This window comes from Ranitomeya variabilis, chromosome 2 (genome assembly GCF_051348905.1).
Source record: "Ranitomeya variabilis isolate aRanVar5 chromosome 2, aRanVar5.hap1, whole genome shotgun sequence".
Classification (NCBI taxonomy): Eukaryota; Metazoa; Chordata; class Amphibia; order Anura; family Dendrobatidae; genus Ranitomeya; species Ranitomeya variabilis.
Window position 1 is genome coordinate 502,465,261 of NC_135233.1, and position 21,137 is coordinate 502,486,397.

General features: G+C 40.8%; 1 long non-coding RNA gene across 3 annotated transcripts in view; it reads left to right on the forward strand.

Annotated features, from left to right (window-relative positions):
* Positions 1-2,438: 2,438 nt before the first annotated feature.
* LOC143809670 (uncharacterized) overlaps positions 2,439-21,137 on the forward strand; it is a 220,771-nt gene continuing 202,072 nt past the window's right edge. For all 3 annotated transcript variants that reach the window (XR_013222381.1, XR_013222383.1, XR_013222382.1), the window contains exons 1-2: positions 2,439-2,541; positions 3,564-3,674. This is a non-coding gene — a long non-coding RNA (uncharacterized LOC143809670). The remainder of the gene's footprint in view (positions 2,542-3,563; positions 3,675-21,137) is intronic.

A 21,137-nucleotide genomic window follows, 5' to 3' on the forward strand; every position in this document is an offset into this window, starting at 1 on the left:
TGCATCATGAATCGTGGTATGTGTTAAAGGGGGGGCCCACTGAAACTCTTTCACCCGGGGCCCTCAAAAACTTGGAGCCGGCCCTGAGCTGTTCCACTCCTGACCTATAAATTGTAGGCTTTTTTTCCCAGGAGAGTTGACAAAACAGGACATGGACCCAATTATGAAGGATACCTTGATGTGGCAACAAGGCTCACATACATTGGCCAATTTATGCTAGAAGTACCATCCTTTTTTCATTGCAATATTTGCAGATAAATACAGTGCCTTGCGAAAGTGTGCGGCTCCCTGGAACTTTTCAACCTTTTCCCACATATCATGCTTCAAACATAGAGGTACCAAATGTAATTTTTTAGTGAATAATCAACAAGTGGAACACAATTGTGAAGTTGAACAAAATTTCTTAGTTATTTTAAATTTTTGTGGAAATTCAAAAACTGAAAAGTGGGGCGTGCAATATTATTCGGCCCCTTTACTTTCAGTGCATCAAACTCACTCCAGAAGTTTATTGTGGATCTCTGAATGATCCAATGTTGTCCTAAATGCCTAATGATGATAAATAAAATCCACCTGTGTGTAATCAAGTCTCCATATAAATGCACCTGCTCTGTGATAGTCTCAGGGTTCTGTTTGAAGCACAGAGAGCATCATGAAGACCAAGGAACACAACAGGCAGGTCCGTGATACTGTTGTGGAGAAGTTTAAAGCCGGATTTGGATACAAATTGATTTCCAAAACTTTAAACATCCCAAGGAGCACTGTGCAAGCGATCATATTGAAATAGTAGGAGTATCATACCACTGCACATCTACAAAGACCCAGTCGTCCCTCCAAAATTTCATCTCAAACAAGGAGAAGACTGATCAGAGATGCAGAAAAGAGGCCCATGATCACACTGGATGAACTGCAGAGATCTACAGCTGAGGTGGGACAGTCTGTCCATAGGACAACAATCAGTCGTACACTGAACAAATCTGGGCTTTATGGAAGAGAGGCAAGAAGAAAGCCATTTCTCAAAGATATCAATAAAAAGTGTTGTTTAAAGTTTGCAACAAGCCACCTGGGAGACACACCAAACTTGTGGAAGAAGGTGCTCTGGTCAGATGAAACCAAAATCGAACTTTTTGGCAACAATGCCAAACGATATGTTTGGCGTAAAGGCAACACAGCTCATCACCCTGAACACACCATCCCCACTGTCAAACATGGTTGTTGCAACATCATAGTTTGGGCCTGCTTTTCTTCAGAAGGGACAGGGAAGATGGTTAAAATTGATGGGAAGGTGGATGGAGCCAAATACAGGACCATTATTGAAGAAAACCTGTTGGAGTCTGCAAAAGACCTGAGACTGGGAAGGAGATTTGTCTTCCAACAAGACAATGATCCCAAACATAAAGGAAAATCTACAATGGAATGGTTCACAAATAAATTTATCAAGGTGTTAGAATGGCCAAGTCAAAGTCCAGACCTCAAGCTGAAAACTGCTGTTCATCAAACCTCACTGAGCTCGAGCTGTTTGCCAAGGAAGAATGGGCAAGAATTTCAGTCTCTCGATGAACAAAACAGATAGAGATATATTCCAAGCGACTTGCAGCTATAATCACAGCAAAAAGTGGCACAACAAAGTTATAAATGAAAGGGGCCAAATCCCAAATCATATTGCACTCCCCACTTTTCAGTTTTTGATTTTCCACAAAAATTTTAAATAACCAATACATTTCATTCAACTCCACAATTGTGTTCCACTTGTTGTTTATTCTTCACCAAAAATTTACATTTGGTATCTTTATGTTTGAAGCATAAAATTTTTTGTGGGAAAAAGTTGAAAAGTTCCAGCGAGCCTAATACTTTCACAAGGCACTGTATTTCATGTGTACATTATATAGAGCTTTTTTCCTATTTTCTATGGCAGTAATGCATTTCCAATGTTCTAGAGTAATCATTCTTGGCAAATAATGGTGCAACCTTTATCATTTTTTTTTTAAATTATTCATTTCTGTTCTTTAGATTGCATATAGTAAAGCTATTTTTGATTCCTGTGCCATCATGTAAGCTAATGTGTGCCTGTCTAAAGGTACCCTTAGGCTTGAAACTGAATGTTTGTCGAGGAGGGGGTGTATTCTCACTGCCGTGAAATATTGATTGCATGGATTGGATGAGCATTGAGTATGTGGCATCCCAGAGTCCGGTTGCCACTGTGACATTGCCTCCCTCTAAGGGGTGATATCATGCCTGGAGGCAAGAAGGAAGGTCCCCATGGCAGGTTACACAGTGTACATGTCAAATCCTGCTCCAGGCCAAAAAGCAGAGCTTCCTTATAAATTCTGGCCAGCAGGTGGGGTTGGAGAGTCAGAAAGATGTCAGCTGAGTGAATAAATGGGAGTTGTCATGGAAACAGGAGCCAGCAGGAGCTCCTGACAGGACAATGAGAGGAGAGTTGGCAGTTGGTCTGTGGAGAAGGAAGGGGCAGGAGCAGAGACAAGAGCTCAGGGGAATAAAAACTGCATATAGATGACCCCAGATCGGAGCGCTGATAAAAAGGTATAGGAAAGAAAAGTGCGCACTCTCACCTTAATCAATTTAGCAATAGTAAAACCATAAATGACATAGTAGGGTGCAACACCTAGTATGGACAGCTGAAACTGAATTGAAAAGAAAAAAGACCAAACAAATGATGGTGTGCACACCTGACACAATTATGTGTAAATATACAAAATTTAAACTTTATTTGAGCACCTGAAGACACAACAAAGATTAAAAACATTTAAAACCATGTATAGACACATGACAGTAATGGAACACCCCCACTGTGTAACCAATATGAGACATGTATAAGGCTAGGCTCCGAGATGAAGCAAGAGAACCTGTGAAGAGACTGAAGCACGTGCTGTAGGGTATAAGTGCGTATCAATTAACCGCAGACAACGTGCACATGCCCCAATACAGTGATATTTAAAAGCAGGAATATATCCAAGTAAATAGGCAACATATTTGAGAAGAAAAGGGCTCCCTGGGAATATAACCGCAATACAAATCTGTATATTTTTCTCTCCAATCTGCAATGAGCATATGCAAGGTCCAATGAAACAGAAGTGAACAAAAATATACTACCTGACAGAGCGGCAGGAAAAATATATAATGGAGTTAGCCGGATACAAAAGTGCAGGGAGATGGAGAGTCAGATGCCTGCAGCAATGGCTGCCTGCTCCATTGAAGTGAAGGCTCACCTGAGAGCCAGAACAAACATGCGGTATGCGGTCCCAAGGTGACAAGGGTGTGAGGAAGAGCCGCACGCATATCGCTGACGGGTGAAGGGGACTTTTGTATCTGGCTAGCTCCATTATATATGCCCAGATAAAGACTTTGCCATCCTAGCCAGCAATGGTCAGCCCTTGCCTCAGATGAGATATAAAGAGGTGACCATCAAGATTGGCTGAGTAGAATTGCAGTCGCAAGGTTTGATTATAGTTGACATTGACAAATAAGAATGCCATCTTATGATCACTTAAGGCACTAATGTATTTATAAATTGTCATGGAGAAATTATTGTTTTGTTACAACAGGTAGCCAAGACCGCCAGCTCCAGATAGCAGTGAGTCCTGCAAAAGGAGATCAGAGCCCAGATGCAGAGACAACAGGTAGAGCTGTCTGGTGCAGAAATCAGCAGTGTCAGAGTAAGTGATCCTTTCCCCATTGCAGTACCCCCAGGAGTGAAATGTCAATCTGGTGTCAGGCAGCAATAGGCCTTAGGGGTAAAGACTATCAAGCCCTGGTAGAACCCATGTACTCTGATAGTAGGCCCACTATCTTGACAGCCAGAGGGGTAGTTGATGGTCTCAAGGGCAGAGAACCAATATGCATCTTGAATTGTGGGGAGAGAGAGGTCCATTTACCCTGGTATGCCACCGTTTGCTAAACTGTTCACTGTCAGCAGCAATGCAATAGAAGCAGCAGAACACTTGTTTCCATCTGATCAGGTGGAAGACAGTGGCTCTGAAAGGCAGCTGGAGGATTGGTGTCAGCAGCTACACTTAAGCACTGACTCCACCCTTTAGCACCAAGAGCATGGAGCTTACTGGGTGGCTCGAGAATTTGAATGAGTCATCAGCAAACATCCTCTAGACTTTGGGCAGACAAAAGGGGTTTAACACCATATCCCCATCGGAGATCATCTACCCATTAAAGACAGGTACCGGCCTGTACCTCCAGCATACTATCAATGTGCCAAGAGTATGTTACGAGAGATGAAGGAGGCTGGGGTAATCAGAGATAATTGTAGCCACTGGGCAGCTCTGTTAGTCCTCGTTATAAAGAAAGATGGTACCATGAGAATGTGTGTTGACTACAGGCGAATTAACAGCATTACGCACAAGGATGCTTACCTATTACCTAGAATTGAGGAGTCACTAGTTGCACTGAGATCCGTTAACTATTTCTCCACCTTAGATCTCACCAGTGGGTGTTGGCAGGTTCCCGTGGTGGAGGCGAATAAAGAGAAAATTGCCTTCACAACACCAATGGGCCTCTCTGAGTTCAATAACATGCCATTTGGGCTTTGCAATGCACCAGGGACATTCCAGAGGATAATGGAGTGTTGCCTCAGGCACAAGAACTTTGAAACCATTCTGTTGTACCTGGATGGCATCATCGTCTTCTCCAAAACCTATGAAGAACACTTGAAGAACCTGATCAAGGTATTCAAAGTCCTGTCCACCTTTGGTTTGAAAGTAAAGATGTGCAAATGTCACCTTTTGAAGCCCAAGGTGCAGTAACTAGGCCATATGGTAAGCGCAGAAAGTGTAGCACCAGACCCTGACAAAGTCACCAATATCCGGGACTGGCAAGACTCAGCACCATTCATGAAGTAAGACAGTTTCTTGGGTTGGTAGGCTACTACCGGAGATTCATCAAGGACTTCACAAAAATAGCTGCACCCCTGCTAGATCTTCTAGTGGGCCTATCCAAGAAGGCCAAGAACAAAAGTCTTCCAAGATGAACCTATTGAAGACCTTACCTCTGGAAGAATGAAACCAGTGGCCAGAGAAGTTGCCAGATCTGGTAGATCTATATAATCATATACCATTAAACTCCACCAATTGCACTCTGGCCTACCTGATGAGGGCAAGACCTGGCAAGTTACCCATTGATTTGGACATGGGAGTCTTAACACCTGAGACGACATCACCTGATGCAGAATGGGATACAGAGGGGCAGCAGCAATACTGCAAAGTGCAAGAATGTGTGGAGAAAAGTTTGTCCTAGGCAAGAGAGAGGCAGGAAAGGAATTACAATCAACATGCCCCTGCAGTTCCCTTGACACCAGTAGAACAAGTACTCAAAAGAGAGAGACAAGTTCACAAACTAGATAACCAGTGGGAGGCTGAGCCATACACCGTTATACCTTCAGACTTTAATAATACCAAGGTATGCCTCATCTGCAATGATAGACGAGAAACCTCAGAGGCAGTCTCAAGACATCATCTAAAAGTGTGCCCTGATCAAATGAAAGACAAAGAGGAAGTCCAAGACACCCCTCGGCACACAGAGGTGGAAGAGAAGATCTATACTATCCTTGAAGAATTTCCTCAGTCGTGGACAAAAATGAATCAGGCTATCATAGTACCAGTCCTAACCTTTCACCAGCCCACTGCACCGGATGAAGCAGAGACTCTTAATGAAACGGTTCCAGTAACAGATGCCACATCTGCAGTGGAAAGCAGAAATCTGCCCCTTGCTAGCGGTGAATCTGTCAGTCTCATGGTGAGTCTAAGAGTCAGGAGAAGGCAGTCCAGAATACTAATACTACACAGGTCCACTTATAGTGTAGTGACCAGTGCACTCAATGCACCAGCAGTAGACACTAGACAACAGGTCATGTCATCGGAGATACCTGTACTGCGTAGATCCACTGTAGTACCAGAGGTCAGATCCCTGTCTGTTAGAGAATACATAATGTAAATAAGTTAATAAGAATGTATAGTTGTAACCGTAAAGCATGAGAGCCTACAGAGACTGTAGGCTCTCATGCTGTATGAACTTTTTGAGTATTCAGAATAACCAGTTGAAGGACAATTGGGCCACACGACTATGTTTTGGTCAGGACTTTATTTATAAATAGTTACCCCAACTTGGCCTTGAAAATAAGCCGCCGGCGTGGCCAAAAAACCAGGCCCAGCTACAGAGTGCCCTGTAGCCATGCCCAGGGATGACACACAAACCCCAGGTACAAGGACAAAGACAATTCCTAGACGGCAGCATAAGGATTGGTTGCTGCAGTAACTATGCTATTGGTTTTTAGGTTTTGATAATTTTTATATTTTTAAGACTTTGTAGATTTTCAATTTTTCATTGTTGTTAACAGTTCATGTTATGTTTCCTCAGTCAGGGAGTACTGAATTTAACTGGGGGGGAATGTGGCACCCCAGAGTCTGGTTGCCATGGTGACATTGCCTCCCTCTAAGGGGTGATGTCATGCCTGGAGGTAAGAAGCAAGGTCCCCATGCCAGGTAACACAGTGGGCATGTCAATTCCTGCTCCAGGCCAAAAAGGGGAGCTTCCTTATAAATTCTGGCCAGCAGGTAGAGTTAATGAGTCAGAAAGAAGTCAGCTGACAGAGTAAACAGGGGAATTGTTATGAAAACAGGAGACAGATGGAGCGCTTAACAGGACAGTGAGAGAGAAGAGTTGGCAGTTAGTCTGTGGAGAGAGTAGAGACAGGAGCAGAGACAAGAGCTCAGGGGAATAAAAACTGCATATAGCTGACCCCAGAGTGGAGCACTGATATAAAGAAATGCCAGAGTACTTGGCTGGGCGGGTTCTGTATGCTCTAACAGAGACTGGAGGGCAGGGGAATGCAAGTTCCCTGGCCACACCAGCACCTCAAGGCATGGTAGCAGACCAAGAGCCCGGGGCTGACAGTGAAAACAAGTGCCCATGAAATAGGCTTACGCTGTCTGCCATACAGGTTAGAAATCATCACGCAGGAGGTGGCCGCAGCTTAGCAACAAGCAGCAGGGACTCTAAAAGAGAGCGCAGAAGGAAAGTACCCAACACCACTTGGCAGGGTGGATCCCCTGAAAGCCTCCAGGCAAGCTGGACTCAATCCGTCATCTGTGATTGGTACCCCAGATTACATCTACTTTCAAGTGAAAGGTAAAGAAAACTGCCCCGCTCTGTGTCCTTCACTTATTATCTGCACCCCAAGGTTCACCACCATCTGAACAATCAAATATATTTGCCCTGGGGCCCCTCTCTACCCGTGGGAAGCTGAACACTCTTGGCTGCGTCACCATTAGCATTAGCCCCAGTGGACCTAAACCGCAGCGTCGGCCACCCATTGCCAAACATCACGGGTGGTGTCATGACCAAACACCACATAATTATCCAGCATTTTATATATATTTTTTCTCTCTTATATTGTTATTTGTCTGTATAGTTTTTTAAAAATTTCATAGTGTTGACTCTACCCCGTGCAATTTGTGACTGTGCATAATTTCCAAATTTGGATAAAAATGTTTCGAAATTGTCTATTGACTGATGCTGAATTGGAAGAGCTTGTCAATGCCTCTGATTCAGAAGATGATATACCACAGGAAAATGTGCCTGAAGAGGACCACATGAGTGACGGGGAAAGCAATACTGAAAATTCTGATTCTGAAGTGGAATATGAAGAGGAACATGATACCCAGACAACTAGTCAGATGCAAGAAATCCATTCTAAAAACAAGGATGTAGTTTGGAACTTGCAGCCTAGTCATGCAGGTAGATTATCCTCTGAAAATATCATAAAAGCTACTCCTGGTCCTACTAGCTGCGCTATATCGAGAATATCAGATATAGCATCAGCATTCGCATTGTTCCTAAATATGACTATCCTAAATATTATAATACAAACGACAAACATTGAGGGACAACGTGTTTATGGTGATAAATGGAACAAATTAAATGTGACAGCTCTAATTGCTTTTATTGGTTTACTTCTTTTAGTAGGAATATACAAATCTTATGGTGAATCAACTAAAAGTTTGTGAAATTCTGAAACCAGTTGTCACATATTTAGAGCTACAATGTCTCTTGAAAAGTGTCATGAGATTTGTAGAGTACTGAGGTTTGATAATAAAACAGATCGAAATGAAAGAAGAGCTAAAGATAAACTAGCCCTTGTTAGAAATATTTGGAATAAATGATAGACATTCTACCAAAATTATATAATATTGGTGAAGCTGTAACTGGTGGCATTCCGAGGTAGGTACGCATTCAGACAATACATACTGCGTAAGCCAGCAAAGTACGGCATCAAGATATTTGATTGTGACAGAAAAAGTTCATACATTGTAAACGCTTAAGTGTATACAGGAAGAAACCCTGGAGAAAGAGCTGAAAAAATTCAGGGTATGCAAGTAGTTCTCGATTTGACTCATGGACTAAAAGGTCAAAATGTCACATGTGACAACTTTTTCATATACTACTAACTGGGCCAGATGTTGCGAAAAAGACAACTTACCGTGCTGGATGCTATAAGGAAAAACAAGCCAGAACTGCCACTTGGTATCCTTAGTAAAAGAGATGTGTATAGTTCAACTTTTTACTTTACTGGAGATACAATAGTTGTGTCTTACGATCCCCCCAAAAATAAACATGTAATTCTAATGAGCACAATGCACCATGACAATGGAATAAGTAATTGAGAAGACAGAAATCCGGACATGATATTAGATTATAATGCCACAAATGGGGCAGTTGATACACTATATCAAGCAATATCAACATACACATGCAAACGCAAAACTAATCGTTGGCCATTGATAATATTTTACAACATTCTGGATGTTTCGGCATACAACGCATTTGTTTTAAGAAGATAAATCGACCCCAATTGGAATGGAAATAAGCTGCATAAAAGAAGAACTTTCATTGAAGAATTAGGAAAATACCTAGTTAGGCCGGATATCGAAGTGAGAAGAGTAAACTCCAGAAGTGAAGGAGTAGCAGCCAATTTGAAAAGTGTCCAGCAGCATGCTCAAGAAAGAGACTCCATGGCCTCCACCAGCACAGCTACCAGCCAAAAAAGGAAGAGATGTAGCTTCTGTCCATCTTCATGTGACAATAAAACAAATCTGATATGTGCTGCATGTGCAAAATATCTATGTAAAGGACATGTGTTTTACTATTGTGTTCAGTGTAAAAATGCATGAACCTGTTCAAACTTTTTATTGATAAAAAAGAAAAACTGAAGTTTTCATAATTTTTCAATTGTTTTATAAAACATGTGAACACAAAGTTATATTTAGTTAGATTTCATCTTATAGTAATAGAAATCTAAAGCATGTTTGTTATTTGCGTGCAGAATGCTATAAAGCGAGCTTAATTGCAAATAGCCCGTGAAAACTTTTTCGGAAAAATATAAATAAAAATTAAGTTTTAATTTCATTTTTCATTTGCTTATGATCAACCATGTTCACATACAGTTTAATAATGAAATAGGTATTCAAATAAAACACAGTAGTTAAGATCAACATTTTAATAGGTTGGGTCATACTGACCCAAAACAGTACAAGTGTATAGTAAATGCGAACAGAACAGCAGGGTTAAGGTCATGTGAGTATGAGCCCTTAATCTAGAGATATGCTCTGGAATATAATGGTTTGGGGGCCGACTCATTTTATAGGCTGGTATGGAGTTTGAATTGATTTAAAGGGAACCTGATGGTGGATACATGCGGTATCAAACACTGGCTGTGATTTCAGACACATATATTTCACTCTGATGTGCGGCAGTGGATACCAAGTTAGACAGAGAGAGACCTGTCAGTCATTTCCAGTGAGGAGAAGGCACCAATGACTCACCTTTCTGACTGTTCTCCTGGATCGGTCCCAGCAATTTTTGAGTATGTTTTTATGCTAAACATAAATGGCTGAAATTGTGCAGCCAGGGCCTGTTTCATGTCACCTGGAATTGGGCAGTATGTATCCATTGTCAGGTTATGTTTAAGGAGTAATTAAACTTTAGGGGTTTAATTTTGGGTCTGACTTAATCTTAATGATTTGATCAAGGGTATGAATGGTTTTAAGTGGCCAGATTTATGGTCTATATGAGTATAGAGGTCAGAAAGAGGGTATGAATGATCTGGTGCTCTGGGATCTGAATGAATTTAGGTGCCTGGTATCTTAATTAATTTTGGGATCTGGTCTAGTTTTTGAAAAAAATAAATAATAATTACAGATGAGTGAATACATTCAAATGGAATTAAATTCCTCTTGAACTTTTCAAAAATCATTATTTGCCAAAATGTGGCCGCTCATCATTCCAGCCTCTCCGCTTCTCAACATGACCAGTCTCGAAGTACTCGGATACTACTGGAAGACTGGAGCTCCATTAAAGGGAATCTGTCAGCAGGTTTTTGCTACCTCATCTGAGTGCACCATGACGTAGGGAAAGAGAAGCTGAATCACTTAGATTACTGGGTGCCACAATCAGAGCTTTTAGATTTAGGATGAAGAGATGAAAAAGCTGCCCATACTAGGCTCTCTGTGTACAAAGTCCATAGACAGTGAGGTGCATATCACAGAAAGGGGTTCACAGACTAGTCCAGCAATGGTAATTTCTTAGTGACAAATCCTATACAGTTAGTAAACAACTGTAAACACTTTAACAAGCGACACATCCCCGAATTCTGTGTTTCAGCCTATATCTCCCACAGTCTTCAGATTATAAAGCAAAAGCCTGCTGACAGATTCCCTTTAAAACTGAAGTGGCATTGACAGGATGCTAAAGAGCCACACCTTAAGTTTGTGTATACAGTGTGGATCTGCAGTAACCAGGTGCAGCCTCTATAGAAATGACATATCTGCTGTATTCCGCCGCCGAGGCCAGTAAGAGCTGATCGACGTGGGTGACGAGTATCGCACCTCCACCAGTCAGATACTGATGGCCTATCTTTAGAATAGACCGTAAGTGACAAAATAGTGGTCAACCCCTTTAACAAAACAACATACTGTTGGAGTTCAGCTCTAACTTCCATGCAACTATAGACCCAGGTAAGTGAGCCCTTACAAAAATGATTGGAGCACTCAGATCTATGAGAAATATTCTCCATGTGCATCTGACAAAAGGTAGCTTAAGTTTGAGGTTCTAAGGCCAAACATAGAAAAAATACGATGGTGTTTGCTCTTTTCAAATATGATATGTATCTGTTTTTTAAAGTGTTTTGAATTGAAAAGGAAACCAGACCTTGCGAGTTAACCCTTTTCTCAACTTAACTAGTAAACATCAGCGGGCTTACATGAAAGCAACTTATCAATATTTAGTTGTGCACAAACTGAATTATCAAGTATTTTTTGTCTTTGTCTGCTGTGAAGCACCACAGCAACTAAAAAGTAAAGAAAAAAATAAAACTGATAAAAAATTCTTTAGAACGGACCTTGCCTCAGTTCTTTTAAATGCAAACCAAGTTCCTAGCTTCCACTTCAAAAATTCAATCAATTTTGTAATTTATTAATACTTGCAGTCCATCTAATATCCAAGATGTATGATAGCCTTTTCTTTAGTGTAGGTTTACTGTCACATCATTATTAAACTGAGAAACCTTATGGGTACAATTATTTTCTACAGAAAATAGCAGTGCTAAGTCTGAAGTAAGTGGATTAAAATTGATTTTGTGCGCAGATTTATTCGGATGCATGGCTAGTAATTACAAAACATGGGGCGAACAGATGTTTGGAATCTTGAAATAAAGATTTCAGGCTAAGTCCTAAGAAAGATCACAATGACAAATAAGCATTATATTGATTTTTATAATGGATGATGACTGGGTATGAAAGTCAAGAATAAGCCACTTGCTAGGGTGTGATTACATTTAAGAAGTATTATGGGGCATAAGCTTATAAATGATAGGAAACTGAAACAACAGGAGTTTATTTGATATTATGGTGAAATAAACTTATGATTTTATAAAAGACAGTTTAAAAAGTAAAATGTTTAACAGCTGATCAAGAATATTTATAAAATCGTGATAGTGACTTAATCATTTCTCAGCGTAAGCTGTAACTGTAAGTCATATATGAAGTCCCCATACATAGACCAGGTTCAGAAGCCGAGCCCACACTAATGGCTGGGCTTCACAGTTGCTGAGTTTGCTTGTGGCTGGGCTTCATATGAGACCATCATCATCATTTTCTAGGAAAGCATAGTGTTCAACATGCACTGCAATACTTCATTATTGAAGTATATAAAATAGGTAGAGATGGGAGAACCCGAACAGTAATGTTTGGCATGTGTACCAAACACCTACTGTCCGGGCACAGACCCCGAACACTGACTTCAACAGGAAGTCTGTGTTACTGTTCGTGTTTAGCCCCCCGAACACTGGGTGTTTGTTGCGCTGTCATGTGCATGACAACGTGGCAAACACGGCTTCTGATCGGCAGAAAAATAATTACCACCAATCAGGTAGCCGTGGTTCCCACGCTGTGAAAAGAGTACGTGAGCCCATAGCTATGATTGGAGGTATAAAGTTTACCTCCGGTCATTGGTGTTAGCTGATGGGACTACTGCTCCCATCAGCTGATGCCTGATGACGCTAATAAAAGTGAGAGCAGGAGAGACTGATAGGAGTATTCATCAGCCAGAGGCATTGTTGTAAATTAAGTAATTAAAAAAAGGCAATGGTTCCCCTGCAATTTCAATAACCAGCCAAGCAAAACTCACAGCTGAAGGTCTCAACCCTCAGTTGTCAGCTTCAGCAAGGCTGGTTATCAAAAATAGAGGGGTCCCCATTCCGATTTTTTAAATTATTTAAATAATTAAAAACACAGCATGGGGTCCCCTTCATTTTTGACAACCAGACAAGCTAAAGCAGACAGATGAGAACTGGTATTCTCAGGCTGTTAAGGGGCCATGGATATTTGTTATGATCCTAGTGGCAAGGATCGCAAGTTAGACTAGCTAAGTAACTAAACCGACGACCAGCTCTGGGGAAGTGGTATCTGGATTGACCGCAACCTGATCCTATTCGCACACAACTATAGGCAGCCGTGGAACGTAACCTGGAAATCCTAGACGTCTCTTCACGGCCTGAGAAACTACCTATTCCTAGAGGGAAAGTAAAGTCCTTACTTGCCTCAGAGAAATGACCCCAAAGATATAGAAAAGCCCCCCACAAATATTAACGGTGAGTTAAGGGGAAAGCACAAACGCAGAGATGAAATAGATTTAGCAAATGAGGCCCGCTAACACTAGATAGCAGAAAATAGGAAGGGAGCTGTGCGGTCAATAGAAAACCCTAAGCAAAATATCCACGCAGAGGTTGCTCGAGCCCTCGCACCAACTAACGGTGCGGGGGAAGCAACTCCGTACCCCAGAGCTTAAGTGGAGTAAAACAAGTGGAGGAAAAGCAGAGCTAAATAGGAACCTCCCTAGTGCATAACGAGGCAGCTGATCAGCCACAGACCCACAGGATAACAAACAAAGCCACCAGGGGGAGCCCAAAAACAAAACTCACACAATACCACCTGTGACCACAAGAGGGAGCCCGAAAACAGAGTTCACAACAGATATTGCCGCACCCAAACTAAAAATTTCAGCCCGCAGCCGCCCAGAAAAAGCACATCTATTAGATGGCACTTTGCCTGACTATTTCCACTTGCCTTGTAGCGGTGGCAAGTGGTGTTCAAATTTCTTGGGTTGTTGTCACCTTTGTATTGTTGGTGATATCAAGCCCACGGATTACTAATAGAGAGGCGTCTATAAAACATAAAACATCTATCCATTACTAATCCTATAGTCATATGGTAAATAAAGACACAGCCAGAATAAAGTCTTTTCCTTGAAATAAAACAAAATACACTTTTACTTTTTTATTTAAAAATAGCAAACACAGTTATACTTACCTAACGCCCAATCCATTGTCTCCTGTAATAAAATGAAAATAAAAAAACAGCAATATCCCTCACCTGAACTGTGCCAATATGTGACCATCATGGCTGAGAACCACTGGTGAATCAGTGGCAGCAACCACAGCATCAGTGACCAACGGTGATGTAACCTAGGTTACAGCCGGTCACTGAGGCTGCATTCCTAACCGGGCAAATAAAGTGAAAAAGTCTCCACGGTGCACAGACAAGTTCACTGCAGTTCAAAGTTAGCACAGAAAAATTATCCTGGTGAACCAAGGCAAACTCACCTCTGCACCATGAAACAAAAAGTTTGGGTTCGGGTACCAGAACAGAACCCGGACCTGAACTTTTTGTAACTGTTCAGCTGAACCAGAGAGACCCAAACATCCAGGTGTCTGCCCATCTCAAAAAAAAAATCAATCAAATGATCACAGGTTCAAGGCCCATAAGAGGACTTAAAAAAATAAAGTAAAACAAAAAATGAAACAACTTAACAAAAGTATATGAACATTTAAAAATTGGAGTCACCCAACTTTTCTCCTCTTAAAAAAAAAAATAAAAATAACAAAGCATTGCCACAGTTACAAAACACAGAAAGATTAAAAAACAACATTTTTTTACTTCTTTCCAACATTTCATCACTTAAAAATATAGAGAATTTAGATATCACCACAATCATACAGACATGGCCAATGACGTTGTGAGGTCATTTTTCACAATACAATGAACACAAATAATGGAATTACATGTTTTCCTTAATTTAATTAGATTTTTTCCCCACTATATATTAAAGTGAATGGTATAATCCTAAACTAAAGCTTGTCCTGCAAAAAACAAGCCCTGATAGGGCTATGTTTTTGGAGAAATAAAGAAAATGATGGCTCATGGAAGAAGGGGAGGAATGAATGAACATGCAAAGATGAAAATTTTCTAGTGGGTAGGTGTTAAAGGGAACCTGTCACCCCCAAAATGGCTCGTGAGGTAAGCTCACCGTGATCAGGGGCTTATCTACAGCATTCTGTAATGCTGTAGATAAGCCCCCGATGTTACCTGAAAGAGGAGAAAAAGACGATAGATTATACTCACCCAGGGGCGGTCCCGCTGCGGTCTGGTCAAATGGGCGTCTCAGCTCTGCTCCGGCGCCTCCCATGTTCATTCCATGATGTCCTCTTCGGGTCTTTACGCCGTGGCTCTGGCGCAGGTGTACTTTGTCTGCCCTGTTCAGGGCAGAGCAAAGTACTGCAGTGCGCAGGCGCCGGAAAGGTCAGAGAGGCCCGGCGCCTGCTCACTGCAGTACTTTGCTCTGCCCCCAACAGGGCAGACAAAGTACGCCTGCGCCAGAGCCGCGGCATAAAGACCCGAAGAGGACGTCATGGAATGAACATGGGAGGCGCCGGAGCGGACTGGAGACACCCATCCGACCTGACCGCACTGTGACCTCCCCTGGGTGAGTATAATCTAACGTCTTTTTCTCCTCTTTCAGGTAACATCGGGGGCTTATCTACAGCATTACAGAATGCTGTAGATAAGCCCCTGATGCCGGTGAGCTTACCTCACCAGCCATTTTGGGGGTGACAGGTTCCCTTTAAAGGGTTTGAGTTTTTTTACATTAATTTTTGTTAGCGTGGTTTCCTAGAAATAAGCTTAGGCTGCTTTGTTGGTTGTCTATGCCAAGTCATTCACTGGGATTAGTTGTAATATACAGGGGACTCAAAAGCAAGTGTTTATTTATTTCCCATCTTTTTCAACATGGTTTTTAAAAAGTTGTCATATATAATATATAAGGATAATATTATGTTTTCAATTTGCAGTATATAAAAGGATTCATTTAAAAGATTGAGGGTAATGCTTGGAAAGGCCAAAGAATGTAGTAGTACATGTTCATAGATTGATAAGGAATCTCATAGTGATGGAAAATAAAAACTAACAGACCAAGGTCCATTGTTATACCAGTAATAGGAAGTTTGACAAGTTGTGACAACTTCCAAAAGAAGAGAGGACCATACATTACCAAGGATAAGCAGAAAGATAACCTCCTCTTTCCCTCAATTCCATCATGTTGGCTCATTCAATGGCATGAGGGATTGCAAATGGACCAAATAGTCATGTGAGTCTTGTAACTCCCTGATTAAAATTGGAACTGATGAAGGGTATGCTTGCTAGTACAGTTATACTATGTCTTTGATTTTGAGTAAAACCCACATATAAGTCGGATTTGTATTGTAAGAGGTAGATTGATATTGAGAATACTGGAAAAAGAGATATGTTGTAGACAGGGTGTAACAGAATATACCACATCCTGAACAAAATATGAAGCTAGTACTCATCCTCTTACTGTGTTGCAGATGTCTGAGGTGGCATTCATGTGAATATGGTAGAGAAATGGCCATGATCAACACTCACTTTTGAATCACGGAAATATGACTTGCTTAGGTTGTACATGAAGCGTTCTCAAACAGTGTTAGCCGGTTTTCTGCTGGATCCCAAGTAGAATGCTTCAAATGGGAGCTATCCTGTAGAAATGAGGATCTAAACAATGAAGAAAAGAAGTGCTGCAGTTGATACACTCTCCAGGTAACCAGAGGCTGGTTTGGTAGAGAAGAATTCTGAGCTCCAGGATTTTAATACTATGTCATTGACCTAAAGGGAATATTCATGGTTCCCTAGTGGTGGGAGTAATGGAGAAAAAGAGGAGAGAATGTGAGAATGGGGAAGAGGATTAGAGGAGAGCTCGGTCAATCAGAGTAATCTTGCTTATGACATTTGTTAGCAGAGATAGCTGTCAGATGAGGGATTGCATGGCCTACCATTATCTAATATGTATGTAGGCCATAACACTTCTTTTCAGTAATACTCCTAGGAAGATTACTAGGGATTTTACACATGTTTTTTACATGTGCAATAAGCTTTTACCATGATTTTCTAAAATAAATGATTGCACGAAATCCCAGAACTCTGATGGTCTTCAGGAGACCTTTTCATTAAATAGGGAACGGCAGTTGAGACTAAAGCCTATCGTCTACTATTAGAACAACACTTTCTCAATCTGAATGTTTGCTCGATGAAAACAAAAAAATGTATACTCACCTCTCATGCTAGCGCTGACCCAGCAGAGTCAGCACTCGCATTGCCAGGGCTCACATGTGGTTGTTATGACACATGAGTCCTTCTCCCAATCACCAATGGTGTCACTGTTCCCACCTTCGTACATATTAGTAATCAAAATAAAGTGAACAGCCAGCCCCAGCTATCACTTCCTCTTAATTATGTATACATCCAAAAGTGGTGACAGTGACGTCAGTGCTGATTGGGCGCAGGGCTCATGTGTCATAATAACCACATGTGAGCCCTGGGAATGTAAATGATAGCACCATGGAAATGGTGCCACCACTGGTGGTGAGCATAAGTATTTTTATTTTCATGGGGGGCAAAGATTGAAATTGAGAAGGGGTTGTCCTATTAGTAGATAATCCTATTAATTCAACCTGTTTTATCTACTCTTTATTATGGCATTGATTTACTGCACACACTGTAACTGCTGTAAATGTTTAATATGCTATACTTTTTTATATTTATAAGCACATACACTGAATGAATAGCAGTGTGTTCTATATTTCTGAGATGTATACCTTAGAATCTGGAAATCCGGTTTCTGACAAGTTAAACTGAACATAGGTGACTTGACTCTGCCATTGATTGATACTCACGTTACCTACATTGCTCTAAATTCTGTGATCTGCTTTTAATATAAAAAAGATATCAGCAATTATCTGTATGAAGTATGTCATTCTTTCACATACTTTAGTACATAAAACATGGATAACCTTTTGGAATCACTATTGGTGCCTAATCCATCAACTTGGTTTGAAAGTTTTGTACAGTAGATGTCCAAATTCTTCAGTAATATCAACAGTAGTGTTGAGCGATACCTTCTGATATGCATTGGTATCGGTATCGGATAGTATTGGCCGATACCGGCAAAATATCGGATCTCGCCGATACCGATACCCGATACCAATGCATTTCAATGGGACGCAAAGTATCGGAATGGTTCCCAGGGTCTGAAGGAGAGGAAACTCTCCTTCAGGCCCTGGGATCCATATTCATGTGTAAAATAAAGAATTAAAATAAAAAATATGGATATACTCACCTTTCTGGCGGCCCCTGGACTTTACCGATGTAACCGGGAGCCTCCGTTCCTAAGAATGAGCGCGTGAAGGGCCTTCGATGACGTCGCGGCTTCTGATTGGTCGTGTGAGCGCTCATGTGACCGCTCACGCGACCAATCACAAGCCGCGACATCATCGCAGGTCCTTCACGCGCTCATTCTTAGGAACGGAGGCTCCCGGTTACGGCGGTAAGGTCCAGGGGCCGCCGGATAGGTGAGTATATCCATATATATATATATATATATATCCATATACTCACCTCTCCGGCGGCCCCTGGACCTTACCGCCATAACCGGGAGCCTCCGTTCCCAAGAATGAGCGCGTAAAGGACCTGCGATGACGTCGCGGCTTGTGATTGGTCGCGTGAGCGGTCACATGAGCGCTCACGCGACCAATCACAAGCCGCGACATCATCGAAGGCCCTTCACGCGCTCATTCTTAGGAACGGCGGCTGCCGGTTACAGCGGTAAGATCCAGGGGCCACCGGAGAGGTGAGTATATCCATATTTTTTATTTTAATTCTTTATTTTACACATGAATATGGTTCCGATACCGATTCCCGATATCACAAAAGTATCAGAACTCGGTATCGGAATTCCGATATCGCAAGTATCGGCCGATACCCGATACTTGCGGTATCGGAATGCTCAACACTAATCAACAGTAAAGTGTCACTTTTTTTCAAAATTATATCTTGTATCTTTATTTGCATACTACAAAACTACATTTTTTCTTTGCTGCAGTGTTTCAGATTGGGAATTAATAATAATAATAATACTCTTTATTTATATAGCGCCAACATATTACAATTCAACAGTTAGAAAATAGTAAACAGTACTTAGACAATATAATTTATCATACAGTTAGGAGCCTAAATCAGCACCAACAAATCATTAATGACTCAAAAGGACCCCATTATGCTTGATAAAGGTCCTTGGACCGAAACGTAGCCGCAGGAGGCAGATTAACTCTAGAACGCATACCCATAGAAATCTACACATTCACGCACCTGGGGCCTTTTAGGCCTGTTTACAATTATCATGGAATAATTCAAATAAAAATACTTTTCAAAATGTATTTTACAATTGCAAGGTAAGGATGCATTCCAACTAGCTCTGGGGTCCGCCAGGAGGGGATCTGTAAAGGATCTGACCTCCTGGTGACCCCAGCTAAGGCTGGCGGAATCCTGGCGTTACCAGGAGGTCAGATCCATTATGGATCCCCTTCTGGCGAACCCCAGCGCTACTGGGAACACAGCCTAAGATGTGTATATTTCAAAACATAATTATGTGCATAAAAACAAAAAAGTAAGTAAACGGGCACGCCAAATATAGACTTTCTATATGCAATTTTTTTATGAAAACATTTTTTGGTTGTAACAAACTTGGTGCAGAAATATTTGTTTGTAACTTTACATATTCCCCCGACAATTCTCGCATATTATTTTTTCTTCAGAATGTTCCTTGCATACATTTTGTCCGCAAGTAGAACAGAAACGCTCCGATTTTCTTTCCTTCTTTGCTGGACAAATATAGCAGCGCTTTCTTTTTTTTTCTCTTTGCTCTGGATGTTCCAGAAAGCGTATTCCACATCGGATCATTGCATCTGTAATTTGCCTTGATAAGCAAATCTGTGTATCACATGTAAACCTAGTACAGGCCTAAAAGGCCCCAGGTGCGTGAATATGGGGTAGTCCCAAAAAAAGGTTGTTATACCAAAATGTCTGTAACATAAAAATATATGAATAACTGGAAATTACTAACAACTATATACCTGAGAATTACCTAGATTTTCAAAATTCTAACTAAAGTACTTTTACAGAAAATAGAAAACAAGTAACCTGGCAGGCCTGCGAGGCCCCAGGTATGCGTTCTAGGGTTAAAACGTAATTATTATCACTGTCCATTGTGGCGCTGTCTTTTTGATTCTCTTTTGAATATGGACTTGTATCCGGGTTGGATCCCTTGGTGTGCGCCCTTTTGCACATGGAGGCTGTATGGACATAGGGTGCGGTTTAACCTCTTCTTGGATTTTCCCATTATGACCAAGTCTTGCCCCTTTTAATAAGAGTCATTCCATTTGTTAGACTAGGACTGCATATACAGCGTATCTGATTGTCCATTCAATCGTATTGAAAACTTTAATTCTAAAGTATATATCCATCTTTAAACATTATTCTAAAATATTCTTCTACAATTTAGGAAGAAATGAAGCTCAAGGTGAATACACTAGCCTTTCAGGCATGACGTTAATGTCGACTTATTATCATTTCAATTAGTGATATTAAATGCTTCAGCAGGATTTTTATTACACAACATTTTTCACATAGTTGTATCTAAATTATCTGTTCATTACAGACACAGACCTATCATTTCCATTTGACTGGTAAATCAAATAGCATTTTTTTAAAAATAAGTAATGATATGATGGATATTTTACCTCCTGACTAACTTTCTCTAACTTCACAATTTGTATTAAATTTTCTTCTAAGAATAATTACATTCGTTTTATGTGATCATACAGGCAAGATATTTGTAGTCTAGTTCCTTCAGTAAATGTAAAGGATAAAGTAAATGGAAACATTAACACCCAATTGGCATTCAATGCAATGGCAGTGCCTTCTTTCTTTGCTAAAACAAAGGAGTGCGTAGCATCATAAAGATACAAACCATATTGCATTTGATAAAAAACAGAAATGAAAATTACACAAGTATGACAGTGGTTTGAAACTTGGGAGTAAATTGGGGATAGAGCGTTAAGGTGGATAAAACTACCATTGACTAACTTCTTAACAAAGTATTTGAAAGCTCCCTGAACACCTTCAGTGTGGCCGAAGATAATTCATTGATTTCCAATCTTAAGATATTTGAATTTAGTATTCCGATTTTTAAGAGGAATAAGAGGATATTAACTGATGATATCCAATCTTGTAAAGATATCCTCCGAGTGACTAGCCAACAATTGGTGATAGCTTTTCATTTTTGAGATAAAACTATACTAAAAAATGTCCTTCTTCTAGTCCTAAAAATTATCTGGGCCCATAAATAAGAAACAAACATTATATTTCTCTGTTGCT